The sequence below is a fragment of the Ixodes scapularis genome, unplaced genomic scaffold (assembly GCF_016920785.2).
Source record: "Ixodes scapularis isolate PalLabHiFi unplaced genomic scaffold, ASM1692078v2 ptg000323l_1__unscaffolded, whole genome shotgun sequence".
Lineage (NCBI taxonomy): Eukaryota > Metazoa > Arthropoda > Arachnida > Ixodida > Ixodidae > Ixodes > Ixodes scapularis.
The window spans coordinates 113,885-127,093 of NW_024609965.1; the positions used below are offsets into that span (position 1 = coordinate 113,885).

The 13,209-nt window shown below is 45.4% G+C and overlaps 1 pseudogene; it reads left to right on the forward strand.

Moving 5' to 3' along the window:
- The first annotated feature begins 2,086 nt into the window (after positions 1-2,086).
- On the forward strand, positions 2,087-12,229 carry LOC120841746 (annotated as a pseudogene).
- The last annotated feature ends 980 nt before the right edge of the window (positions 12,230-13,209 follow it).

Sequence of the window (13,209 nt, forward strand, 5' to 3'; positions counted from 1 at the left end):
GTAAAAAAAATATTGCAACTTTTTGTAAGGGCAACCAAGCAAGGGGGCAGGTACAGTTAAAGATAAAAAAATATGATTAATAGATAATGTGACAAAAGGAACGAGAACACGTTGAACAGATCTCATATAATTTACCTTCAATGTGTTCCCCAGGAGCCAAGCACCATGGGCAGCCGAAGTAACCGTTGAAGAGAACTTAGTTCTGGACGGAAGCACGTGCCGGAGCATCGACACAAGAGCATACAGCGTAGACTTTTGAAGTCACTGTTCTTGAATTTGACTGCCAAACTATGGGGCTCATGTTTGAGAGATGCTCGACGAACTTGTCCAGGAAAAGTGACATGTTCGGATGTTTTGTGCCGAACCAAATGCCAGCAACTCCACTTGCCAAGAAACGCTCGGAGGCCGGCACTCATTGATAACAAACTGGAGAGGCCACACAGACGCCTTCGACGACTTGAAAATGGGGCTTCCGTCTGTGTTGAAGGTGATGGTCAAGTCCCCCCACTCCAATGCACCACTGGTTTTGAGTTTCTTGTAGAGGCTTCCATCAGTGAAGTCAGATATCGTCTCTTCAGAATTGTCGTTCAATTTCTCTAAGTTGGTGAAGAGCCCCTCTGACGTCTTGCCGATAATCTGCCGCACTTGGTCGTGTAGATCAAGGATGGTGAAGAAGCTGCCCTTGCTTCGAAGCTCCGAGATGGTGGTGCAGTTCTGGCATGTTGCACATATAATTTTTGATGTCCTGTCCTCTGGTGTAGGTAGGTAGCCTTCACAGAACTCGCAGTAGTAAAAATCTGTTGAACGCCCGAGCTTCGACGCCAACAACTTTCTAAACAGATACTTGGTACGAGGAAGTACCTCCATTCCACAGATAACATTAATCAGTGACAGCAAGTTGTCTAAACCACTCCACGTTAGGTTCTCAGACGTAACAAACGTCATTACCATGGCCAACACTTCTGCCTTGCTAATGTTGGACATCGGCAGAATTACGTGCCGCAAGCTTTCAAAGCAGCACGCCACAATCTGTGCTGCATCGGGAAACGAGTCGTCCTGAAGGCCTTCATCGGGATCATCGTTCACGTCGCCACGCTCGATGTCCTGCAGGTTATTTGCGTCCACCTCGTTGAACTGTGAGGCATCTGGATACAAAGTTGTAAAGGGTACGTCTTCACTTACTTCTTCAGTCGCTGCACGAGTCGCACTGTCAGTACTCAAGTCCGTTGTAGCAGCTGGATTGTCACTAACGGGCTCGCTAGATTCACGGGGTAGGCTGCTCCGGTAGTGCAGTGTCGATGACGGAACATTAAAAGGTTCATTTGGTTCCAAGTACACCTTCTTGGATCGTTTATTTTGCGGTTCGTCCAACGGCAACTGTTTGACAGACATAATAGCGCGACTGAACCCCGAACCACTTCGCACTTCCCAAATGTGATGCCGGTGAAGCAGGTGAAGCTAATGGTTGTTTCGTGTTGGATTTGGATTTCACTTCATCGGGTTGCCGTTGGGTGGTTGATAAAAATAGCAAAAACACAAGTCAAAAGTAGATTATAAATGTCGTAAAGCATATTTCAAGTTATTTTTTTTTAGCAAGAGACGTTTAAAGTTGGGGCTTGCTGTAGAATGCATCGTTAAAAATCGCTGACTGCTCGTATATAATGAATTTTTTATCAAAGTGTTGCCGCCAACGCTAACACTGGTTAGGAACAGACGCGTGCGGCGTGTGAGCGACGCACCGCCGCCGCCGCCGCCGCCGCCGCCGCAGTCACGCCGCTTGCGCCGCTAACCGATTCCACAAATATTATCACGCCGGCGCATCGTAACCGCGGCGTACATTATTGCTTGATATTGGTGTTTTCTTTTTTTAACCATTTTCGTGTTTTATTTGTGCAAGTATTTTTTATAACATTGTTTCTCCTCCGCGCCGCACCGCCGCCGGAGAAAAAAAAAACAAAAAAACGCCGGCGCGCCGCCACCCGCAGTTTCTGACCGGTGCTGAATACATGTGTGCTTGTTTACCTAAACGCGAGCAACGTGGTTGTTGCGGCCGTCTCCAGCGCTTATTTATTTTCAACAGCTAATGATGTTTGCCCATGTTCGGTACGTTCAGGACAATATTAAGGCTATTGTTCCAGCGACTTTAATTAGACACTTCAACCCAAAGACTGTTGTCGACTACGACAAAGGGCGTCATTACGAAGCCTACTGGAGGACTGCGACGGGGGATCAAGAAGGCTATTACGCAGCCTTTATCCTTCAGTTGGCAGGTAAGACATTTGTCAACAAATGTTCACGTGAACGAGCGAGAGGGTTTGTTACGGCCACTGGTAACGAACGGTCGTGTAGAAGTAACTATGGTCTTTCAGATTCTCAGTTACATGGCCTGTGTTGCGGGAGGCTCTTGCAGGAGGGATCCGTATCACAGGAGCGAATTATGCTTTAGCGAACAGCGGTCATTTGTGCGATCGACGTTTTAGCAAATCACTGGGGCGCGTGTTAACCCATCCCCCCGCGGCGTTCACGCCGCTTCACGGCGACAGTCTGCGGCGCCTCATTACAAAACGTTAAACCACCTAGCCCACGTAAACACGCACCGCTTTTCGGCGGCCGACCATTCGTAAAGTGTCTCGACAAAAAGTCGGCCTTGGCTTAAACGTCGTACAACCAAGTGTGTGCCACCCAAATCGCGGCCGCCGCAGGCCCTACTTGCAATCGTGTATATACCTCTGAAAGGAGCCGAAAAAATTGGCGTCGGCCCATAGCGAGCTCAAATTTATTGAAATACGTATCGCAGTGGTGAAACGAAATTTACTAAGTTTCAAAGCAATGAATTAATCCCCCATTCCAGCCTAGCACCACCCACTCCACCACTACCCACTTTACCTGTCCCTCCATCCTTCCCCTTTACCAATTCTTTCAACTCCTTGAAAGAATTGGTGAATCAGGTCGCGACCTCGCACTTATTGGCGTGCGCTGATTCCCTGATTCTTTAAAGGGGATAATTCAGAACTCCTTTAAAGTGCCCGTTAGTATGGATATTCATTAGTCCGGCTATCACACTTGCTGTAGAGGTTTCTTAGAAGGGGCTAACTTTTCATGTGCTTATTGTTTATTTTTTGTTTGTTTTCAAAACCAGAAAATCAGCAGGAACTGATAAAGAGCATCTTAAAGTCAAGGGCAACTGCTCTGCCTGTTATCTTCGAGGGCCCCATCAATGACAGTCAGGTAATTCTCTAGTTATATAAGGTGGTTCAAGTCACCAGGCTCGATCTAAAATGGACCGTAAAAATCGACGCCTGCACGTAGCCATCTAAGCTTTATGTCAAAGGTGTCTCTCACAGGTCAGTTTTTTTTTTGTTAAATTACAAAGCGTAGTTCTCTTTTAGTAAAAAGTAGGGCCAAGAAACTTGCCGGGGTCTACGGCGGGCGGCAACCCAGACTTAATCCAGTAGCGGGGTGTGTTTGGCGCTCGTATTGATAGATATTGATAGATGGCATCGAGAGCACCGTTGGAAGGTGCAGCCGACCAGCGAGAGAAAGCAGACGACACGCAGACGAAATCCGTTGGCAGCAAAAGCACCGCCGTTATGCAGACGCGTTTTTTTACTTTAAGTTTGTTTTTATTGTTCGCATTTATTTTTTAACCGAAGGTACATTTCGAAAAGATTATATTCATTTTAATAAACCACGGTGGTCGCGAGCCGTCCACCGTGGTAAAAATCGACGCCTGCACGTCGCGATAAGAAGGCAGCGCCATCTATCAATACGAACGCCAAACACACCCTGCTACCGGACCACTGTCGTCTGCATTGCTGCCCGCCGTAGACCCTGGCAACTTTCTTGGCCTTATTTTTTACAGAAAGAGAGCTACGCTTTGTAATTTTACAAGAAAAAAACAACCTGTGAATTACACCTTTTACGAAAAGATTAGATGGCTACGTGCAGGCGTCGATTTTTACGGTCCATTTTAGATCGAGCCTGGTGACTTGAACCACCCTATGTGTGTCATGGTACAGTTGTAACAGATTGGTTTTACAGGCAACCAGTACAAGATCAAGACGAGAGCAGATGTCTGCCCAGAGGGCTTCACGCAAAAAGGAGATGACCGACATTCTGAGCAGGAAAAAAAGGGCGGCACCGAGTGTCGACAGCAGTGAGGATGATGACGAAGGGGTTGTCCCTGAGAAGCTGCAAAGAGTTGAAAGGGAGGCTAACGGTGATCTGGAGAGAGAATTGAAACGTGTGAAGACGGAGCTAGCAGCTACAAAGAAGGAGCTGGAGGAGGAGCGGCAGTTAAGGAAAGCTTTGTCCTGGACCCTCCTCTCTAAGTTTGGTATGTTCACTTTGGGATGAATTGGCTTGTTTATAGTTGTTTTAAAAAACTGCAGATTTCTTAAGTCTTAATATTTATAGATGTTCATCCAGGAGCTAATGTCCAAGTCAAGGGACCACAAGCTCAAGCAGAGGCAGCTCCTGCACCACTAAGCGTTTCAAGTGCAAGGACCAGCGTGCTGGGGTAATTTGTTTAACTTTCCTTATGAAATATTTTAATGTTCGGAGTAACTTCAGTATGCCTTTATTTTTATGATAGGCGACCCAATGACCAGGTTCCCAGGAATCGACCACCAATCAGCGATGTCTCCGCTCGGGCCTTGGTGAGAAATTGCTGTTTATGAAAAAGCAGGTTCATCTCTGATACATCTTGAACAGAATATTGATGATTTATTGTGTAAAGATGTGTTTGCCGGAAAACACCTTACTTGACCCTATGCTCTATTTGACATATTCTTTTCGGTACTGATGAAGGTGTGGGTGGGAACGAGTCGAACAGCAAAATGCTTTGCATACATGACTAGTGGCATGTAGAAAGTGCTTTTGAAAACCATGTCCTTGTGCCTGTGGTTTTGCCAGTACTGGAAACAACTTCAAGTGGAATATAGTTTGAAGTGGTTTTATTGTGTACTTTGTTATGGCAGGTGCCGTGCATGGAGGGATAGGAGCCCTTTCCTGAGCACCTGCATGAGCACCTGCCTGAGCCCCTGCCTGAGCCCCTGCCTGAGCCCCTGCCTGAGCCCCTAGCTGAGCACCTTCCTGAGCTCCTTCCTGAGCCCTGTCCGGAGCCCCGCCCGGAGCCCCATCTGGAGCCCCCTCCTGAGCCCCGTCCTGAGGACCTCGGCGAGGATTTTGCAAACAGGTCATCAACTCCACTATTCCAGGAACACGAAGGACAGGTTGGTATCTAAGTCAGTTTTAAGCACTCTTCGCTAAATTGAAGGGATACAGCATTTGCACATTACTAACATGCTTTTTTCACCCCAAATTATATACTCAAAATTATGTGTGCGTTCGAATCAAAATTGAAAACAAAAACTAAAAGAACAAAGCACAGATCATGGTGTAGGGTGGCCAGCCCCATCACCATAGACATGACGTTTTTGTGGTCGCCTCTGTAATAGCGAGTTTGTTTGACACATCGACATAAGTTTTACCCTGAGACCTGGTTCACTTGACGAGTGTACCACGATGCTTTTGCTATCTCTGCTGTGGTACGTGTGCCAACTATGAACCAAAACAAACTTGCTGTTAGGCTACGTAGCAGGCAGAAATGCAACAGTGGAGTGCCAGTTGTTTCTATTTGCGACGAAAAATGTGGTGAACAACCATTCTATTAGAGATTTTTTTACATCATTTTTGGCAGCACTTATGAAACGCGCACAGACGCCGATTTTGGAAATATGAATATTCTGCTTTGCGGCCTTATACCCAAAACAAGTTATTGAGCAATCCTGCTAACGACGCTCTGCATGGCTGATCTAAGCACTGTGCTTCTCACCTTATGATAGACCGCAATGTAGGTAAATACAGTGTAGACTGCATATAACGTATGTCGCGGGAGTCGCGAAAATCCGCACTATAAGCGGTACCGCACTACTATAACCAAAACATCAATTTTTCAGGCCAAAAATGCAAGCCATCAGACAACCTACCTTTGTAAAAGAATTTACTTTTATGTTAGATGAAGAGGAAAGTCGTTATTTCACCAGACTAGTACACTTCTCTCGCTTCTCTCTCAAGTGTGGCACACATTTTGAAAGAAATAAGCGACTTTTGCCTGACGCAGCCTTTTAAGGGCGTCGCGGGTTGCGGACGGACGTTGCGAGTGTTCAGGATTGCTAACCCTAATCACTTTTCTCCGGTGATGAAAACGCGTGAAAATTCGCATCATTTATACGGTACGCGCCAGTAATACCTTCATTTTGAGCACAGGCATGAAATGCTCCAAATAAGAAATCCGGGCGATGTTCGAAAACACAAATGCTTAGAAATCACCACTGTAGTCGAAGTAAACAACACGACAACATGAGCGTTTCTGCCGTCTTGAGAGTGCCGCCACGACATCGCCGCACGAGTCGGTGGATCTTCCCTTCTAGTACGTGCTGGGTTATCATAGCGACACACAACGAAAATTCACAGTCAAGGATAGCGCTTTTATGCGGAACAATGAGCTTCCACCACGCTATGCTAGCCACCATAACCACGCCGTCTACGTCGACAATTACAACTGCCGCCATGTTTGCGGATAGAAGCAGCCGGCCCGCGACCGGCATGCAACGCGCGCGAACACTTCTCCTCAACCTGCAATTGGTCTGTCGTTGCGGTTGTTCTCCAACGCAGCGGAGGGACGCACGCACGTGAACGACACATGCGTGCGTCTCTCCGTCGCTATGGCGACTGAATCCTCTCTCTTTGCTTCTCCCCGCTTCTTCGAGCAACCTCCTTGCCCCGCGTCTTGCCCCGCGAGTGCCACTTGCGGCTAGCGCCGTTATCTAGTGTCGCACAGGGAAGCGTGCTCGCTGCGTTGGTCGGTCGGCGGGCTGTTCCAGAAACCGCACTATAACCGGTATTTCCCTTCGCGTGCCTGCATCTTAAGCGGTATGCAATTACATGGAGTTCTATGGGAGGCGAACCGGTGGTTTAAAAAAGCCGCGTTATACCCGGTCCTGCACTATAAGCGGTTACGTTGTAAGTGGTCTATACTGTAGTATGAGCTCCTAGCTCAAGAATGCAGCTAAATTGCACAAGCTGCCATCATGCTTTTATCCTTAGCTACGGCCTAATGTAAGGTGAAAGAGATTCTGTCGTCATAGCAATGATGCTGTTCATATAATTGACGCAATTCAGTTAGCTTCTTAAGCTATTGATCTCTTGAAGGAGCTCTTCAACTTCGCTGGTGGAGAAAGTAGACCCAAGTAGCACTGCTAGGGGTGCTAGATTACCCGACATTATCACCTCAACTTGTGCTGTTCATCACTATCGACTTTAGTGTGCAATGCATGCTGGGATGGCGATCTGGTGCAAGCAGCTGCGGTACTCCGCATGTGCTGGCCCTAAAATGGACTCGGCAAGTGCAGCCACTCGGGGAGTGCCGGCTGAAACGAAACTTGTTGAATGGAGTCGAACAAACTCGCTACAATATCCGCTTCACGAGCACGTCAAACTTGCTCTTTTCGGATTCTTGTTTTAAACCTTAAGCTGCAGTTTTATTATGTAAAAGAAAGAATTTCACTTGGAGGTTCCTTTAAACAATGATTGCATTGGCAAATGTGCACAAAAAAAAATTGCAATGTGTGTATGTTCATACATTTTAGAACTTAGTCTGCCTCAATGGGCGACTTGTTTCCCACTGTAGAGGAGAAATTTAGCCAGTGCAGTACAACGACTAGCCTGGGGTCTTCAACGCGTACCACATAGTAGTGATACACGACCACACGCCGGTACAATGCTCATCCAGATTGAAACGGGCAGGGGTGCAACTGTACTTAGAATCCCTGGGTTCTGCAGCGCTAGTTTTCGCTCCACGTGGTCTGAGCTGGTGTGCACTGGCCCACTCGGCCACCGATCCCCTCGGAAAATGTGCAACATCGCAAAGTTTGAGTTTCATGAAACCTTGTATGAACAATGTGTTGTTTAATCCTAAATCTGCGAAGTAGAATCTGGTATTTTCCTCATTATACTGTTGCATTAAAATTTGGGACGTGGCAGGATCATACGTATATGGTTAACAAAACCCCTTGCAGTTCTCAATTATGTTTAATGGCTAGCGATATAATCAGGTGTCGGAGGAAAATATTTTATCTACAGTCGACTCTCATTAATTTAAACTTAAGGGGGGCCGAAAATTTGTTTGAATAAAGCAATGTTTGTATTACCAGGAGTTACCTCCCATAGAGATGCATAGGATGGGACCTGCATGTTAGTTTGAATTAAGATAGTTTGAATTAATGAGATTCGACTGTAGTAGTATTAAAAAAGGTAGCCCTTTTCATTCTTTCACATATCATTAGCTTGTGAACACCTTATGATGAGGTGATCATCTCTTCGCACCTTTATTTAAAGGACTGTCGTGGCCTGAATTGACTTGTTGTCTGCTTCTTAAAAGTTACGATGCATATCTTGTAGGCTATGTTCAACAATGTTCTGTTTCCAGGTTCATGTGGGGTGCAACATTCTCATACCCAGTAGCAAGCTGAAGTTTGTGTTCAAAGCTACGTGCGATTCGAAGTGTGCCAAAGATGCGTCCAGGACGATGTGGACGACGCCTCAACTACTTGAACGAAGTGTGAGCGGCAGGCCCTGCAACAGGTTGAAAAAACTGGGTGCTCAGGGGAAGATTCCGATGACGCCGGAAAAGAAGATTGCTGTTCGCAGTAAGATAATTACTTTCTAAGATGCTTGCAGTGACTGTCAGCATAGAAATGATGTGCTCTCTAGTGGTTGTGTGCTTTCTACTGGTTCTGTCGTAAAAAAAGCGTGGGGAAATTGGGAAAATTGACATTGCTCCTCAGGTGCATTGCTGATTTCTCCAATCATGTGCTGAATTAAGAGGCTTACGTTTGCAGTGAGGTCTATATACTGTGTAATACATAGAAATATCTGCACTTATCAGTTACCTTTTATTGCATGATAATGCCACATTATCATGAAAACCGTTTTAGCTAAACATAAAGCTTGCTTTCTTCAAAAGAAGAGTTTAGCAGCGCTCTATGCTTTTAGAGTTTAAAAGACTTGCAATTACACTAGATGTTCGTTAATCTATACTTGACAAAACCACAGATTTTTGTTTGAATTATCACAACTTCATTTTTGTGTTTTATACGAACCGCAAGGATAGTTTGTCAGCTTTTTTTCGCAGGATCAGTTCACTTATTGGCAGATTGGAGCTCCGTGCACGCTTAAAGGGATACTGAACTGAAATTTTTAGCTCGCAAAACAGGGCTGGAGCGATAGGCGGGATGCTGCAGAATCCAAAAACACCATTCATACAGTGTTTAACGGATGGCCATATTTTTTTTCAAAGAAATGCGCGACTGAACACGGCCGGCGAGGCATGGGGCATTACGATTCTATTCTCATTCCCTGTCCTCCTCGCTTCGTCCCGTCGAGCTGGTGAACTGAAGCGAGGCCGCTTCCCCTCATTCTGAACCGTTTGAATATAACCGTGATGCCACATTCCTCACTTGATTGCTCCCTTCTTTTCCAAAAATACGGCCATCCGTTTGAGATATCGATCTCTGAGTGATGTTTTGGAATTCGTAGTGTCCCGATCAATGCTTCTGCAGCTTTATTTTGCGAAATCCAAGTTTCGGTTTTCAAGCTGTGGGTGTGCCGTTACCCTAAGGCTTTTTTGATCCAGTACGAATCGGCTTGCGTTGCTCAAAAGCTTGTCCTTCACTTTGAAAATGGTAGTCAGGATACTCCTAGTAATCCCATGTTTCAGTGCCACTTCTTCACTTCCGAATCAACTTCTCTCCCATCGCAACCAATTTCTCCTTTACGGAGAGAGTTTGGTATTTACCTCGCAGCGACATGATGAAAACTTTGCCACAGCCAATGAGGGAATATGTGGTGCGTTACACTACGGTGCACGCATGTAGCCAGGATTATGTTTGGGGGGAGGGAGGGAGGGAGGGAGGGAGGGGAGGGGAGGGGAGAGGAGAGGAGGCTCCAGCAAAATGGAAGATTTCCGAGGGGGCCCGGGCCCCACGGGCCCTCCCCTGGCTACGTGCCTGCTACGGTGGCTGCAAAGTAGCAAATACTGCAAAGGCGGGTCACATGCTTCGGAGTCGGCCTTCGGCAGCACGCTGGGAAAAGCAGATGTGGCCAAGTGTCACTTTCGTACCCGAGGACGTTTTTTTTTTTTCTTTTCCTCGCGTCAACACACGATTGTGCATTGCCGTGTTCTGTCGCCAGAGTAGTCCAAGTGGTTTTGACCACTTAAATAAGTGCAGGATGGTGATATGCTTTATTTCCGACTATTTTTAGGTGAAATAAGAATGCAAACGCTCAGCTAGTGGCGGCAAAGGCAGCCCATATTTGTCGGTGCAAACAAGCAGAAGTATGAATTAACTCAATGGTCTAGTTTGAAGTAAGCTGAAAACATAGGGGAAAAACTAAAAATTTGTTTTTTGTTTGAATTAATTGAAAGTATGAAATGTCCGAGATTTAATTATCGCTAGTCTTCTGTATGCCGATTCCAGGGTCAATTAAACTAAGAAAAAAACGAGTAGATTTCGACTGGGTTCTAATTTCTGTTTTTGTTTGTTTTCAGACATGTTGGAGAAGTACATACGCGACCATCCAACAGAACAAGAGACCAAAATAATGCTGGACAAAGAATTGAAGCCAGAAGAGAAAGCAGTCGCTACTGCTAAAATTTGCGCTGACCGGCTGAAGAATACAAACAAGTATATCTCTGAGCTGGTCAATGACCTAACGAAGAAGTAAGTCGTTTATATCTTTGTGTCAGTATTCCATGCGGAGAGCAAGTCGTGTGCTTTTTGCTCAGGAGTAGCGGTGATGTCAGAATGATGTGGAGCTCTTATTGACTGATCAAAAAAGATAGTGGGTAGACCTCAATGCTAGATGCCTTGAGGTCTACCCACTACTTTTTTCAATGAGCCAATAAGAGCTTGGCTTTCTGATATCATCGCAACCCCTGCCCAAGAAGCAGACGACTTGTTCTGTGCATATATCTTAAACTTGCTAAAATGAGTGGTGAGCTGCATGTTAGAATAATCCTTTCGGTACAACTAACAAGGTCAGGTGCATTACTCTTAAAGTGTGTATCTACAATTTGGAGCTGGTAAACATTAAGTATGTTTCTTCTTTATTATTTGACTTCTGAAGATATTGGCACTTAGCAAAGAGCCGGCTACTCCAGTAATACATTTTTGCAGACACTTTATTTTTTTCATGAGTCACAACCACCTCGAAACAGCCCTCGATACAAAGCAGGGTTGTGTCGACTTTTGTCCAAACGGCATGCATCTATTCATAGCTTTCTCTACTGGACGCATGCGCAGTGTATGTTATTAAGCTCCTTGACAATTACAGATGCTTGATTAATGAACCGGGTGTTAGGTTTGATTCAAGCAAAATATTTATGCACACTCAGCCTAAAACGATATAACGCGGGAAGTCGAATCTTGTCCACAATACATGTGGCCAAAGCTCAGATTTTCAGCTGGTCTTGTGAATGTCTGGTTGGGCCGTGGTGAGTAATGCATACGGAACATCATAAGTTGTCAGCAAGAAAACAAATGTAAGCAAAATATTGGCTGGTTGTTTGTCCAAGTGTTTTTTTTGAATCCGGCGAGCAGCGTTGACGGAAGCGAAGCAGTTGGTGTTAGAAGGTACTAATGTCTGGGAAATAACCCATGCACTACTCTCATAACTACACTATTATAGTTAACTCACAAATTTGCCATCAAATGAAGAGGACGCTGCCAAAGGTTTGCAATGTGCAAGCATTCGAAATAGAAGTGCAATTTACACAGCCCAATCTGCTTACCACTTCCTTCGTTTACGGGGGCAAATACGCAAATGAAAAATGTATGATTGGTTAACTAGTAACATGGACTTTACTGCATATACCACATAAACTAATGTAATCAAAACATTTTTATTTTACGATTGCAAACGGGGCTGCCGATGCATAGGGTTATCTTAGGACTCTACATTCCTCGTGGATCAGGCAGCAGTTTGGTTAATGCAAAATTACAATTAACTCATTTTCAATGTGTGTTCTCTTTCCAGACACAGAATCAAGCGAGCCCTTCTTGCAGAACAGAGTGAGGTAGGAGCCTAATATGCTTTATTTCTTTTGTGGAAGCAATTCAAGGCTGCAGGTAGCATGGTGGTTTGGTATTAAAGGACACATGCAAAGGAAAAAAAAACATTTTTTTTAAACAGCTTAGATGGAAAAAGGATATCATAAAACAATTTTACAACCAAGAAAAAAAATTTTTAGGACTATATTTACGGCGCCATACGAATTTGTACTTGGCGCCGGCGGGCGCCGCAGAAAAGTGGCCCTTGACGGGCCCATATTTGTCACCTGGTGCTTGCGCTCTTTCGGAAGCTTCCTATATGGCTTCTAAAAGTAACTTATTCATCTTTGTTTGACGTATAACAAAAAACAAAGATAGATAAGTAACTTTTATAGCCCAAAGGAAACTCCTGAAAACGCGCAAGCAGACGTGGTAGACCTGTGCGCCGGTCAGATGACGGCAGCGGCACCCCGAAGCAGACAAACTTGTGTGGCGGCGGCGACGGCGGCGTAAAGAAACTCGTTGAAGCGGCGTTCGCACAACGCTGAGCGTGCGGCAGCGACGCAGCGCGGCGGCGCGCGGGCCTACCACGTGACCAGCGGTGGCTCCCGCGAGCGCCAATTACAAATTCGTATAGCGCCAAAAATATAGCTCTAAAATTTTTTTTCTTCGTTGTAAAATCGTTTTATGACATCCTTTTTCCATCTAAGCTGTCTAAAAAAAATGTTTTTTCCTTTGCATGTGTCCTTTAAGATCTGCTGAAAAAAAACTAGGTTTTGTCACTTATATTTCGGTGTCTCAGTTACAAACACAGCAGTATTGATCAGGAGTTCTGAAACAAAGTTCCATCGAACACGATTTTGGCGATTGCTCTTCAGGGTTTCGCGAACATTTTGATTGAAAATTCACTGATTACATGTGTCAAGCTTCACTTTAATCTTGTGTCGAGCTTCATCGCGATGTACAAAAGTGGGGGGGGGGGGGGGGAGGTTTCACCGCAATGTACCACCATCTGTGGAGGAAAGTGGCTGACGCGGCGAGGCCTAGCTATCGGTTAGCTACATGGCCGTAACAATATTGTTCACTGTTGTAATGG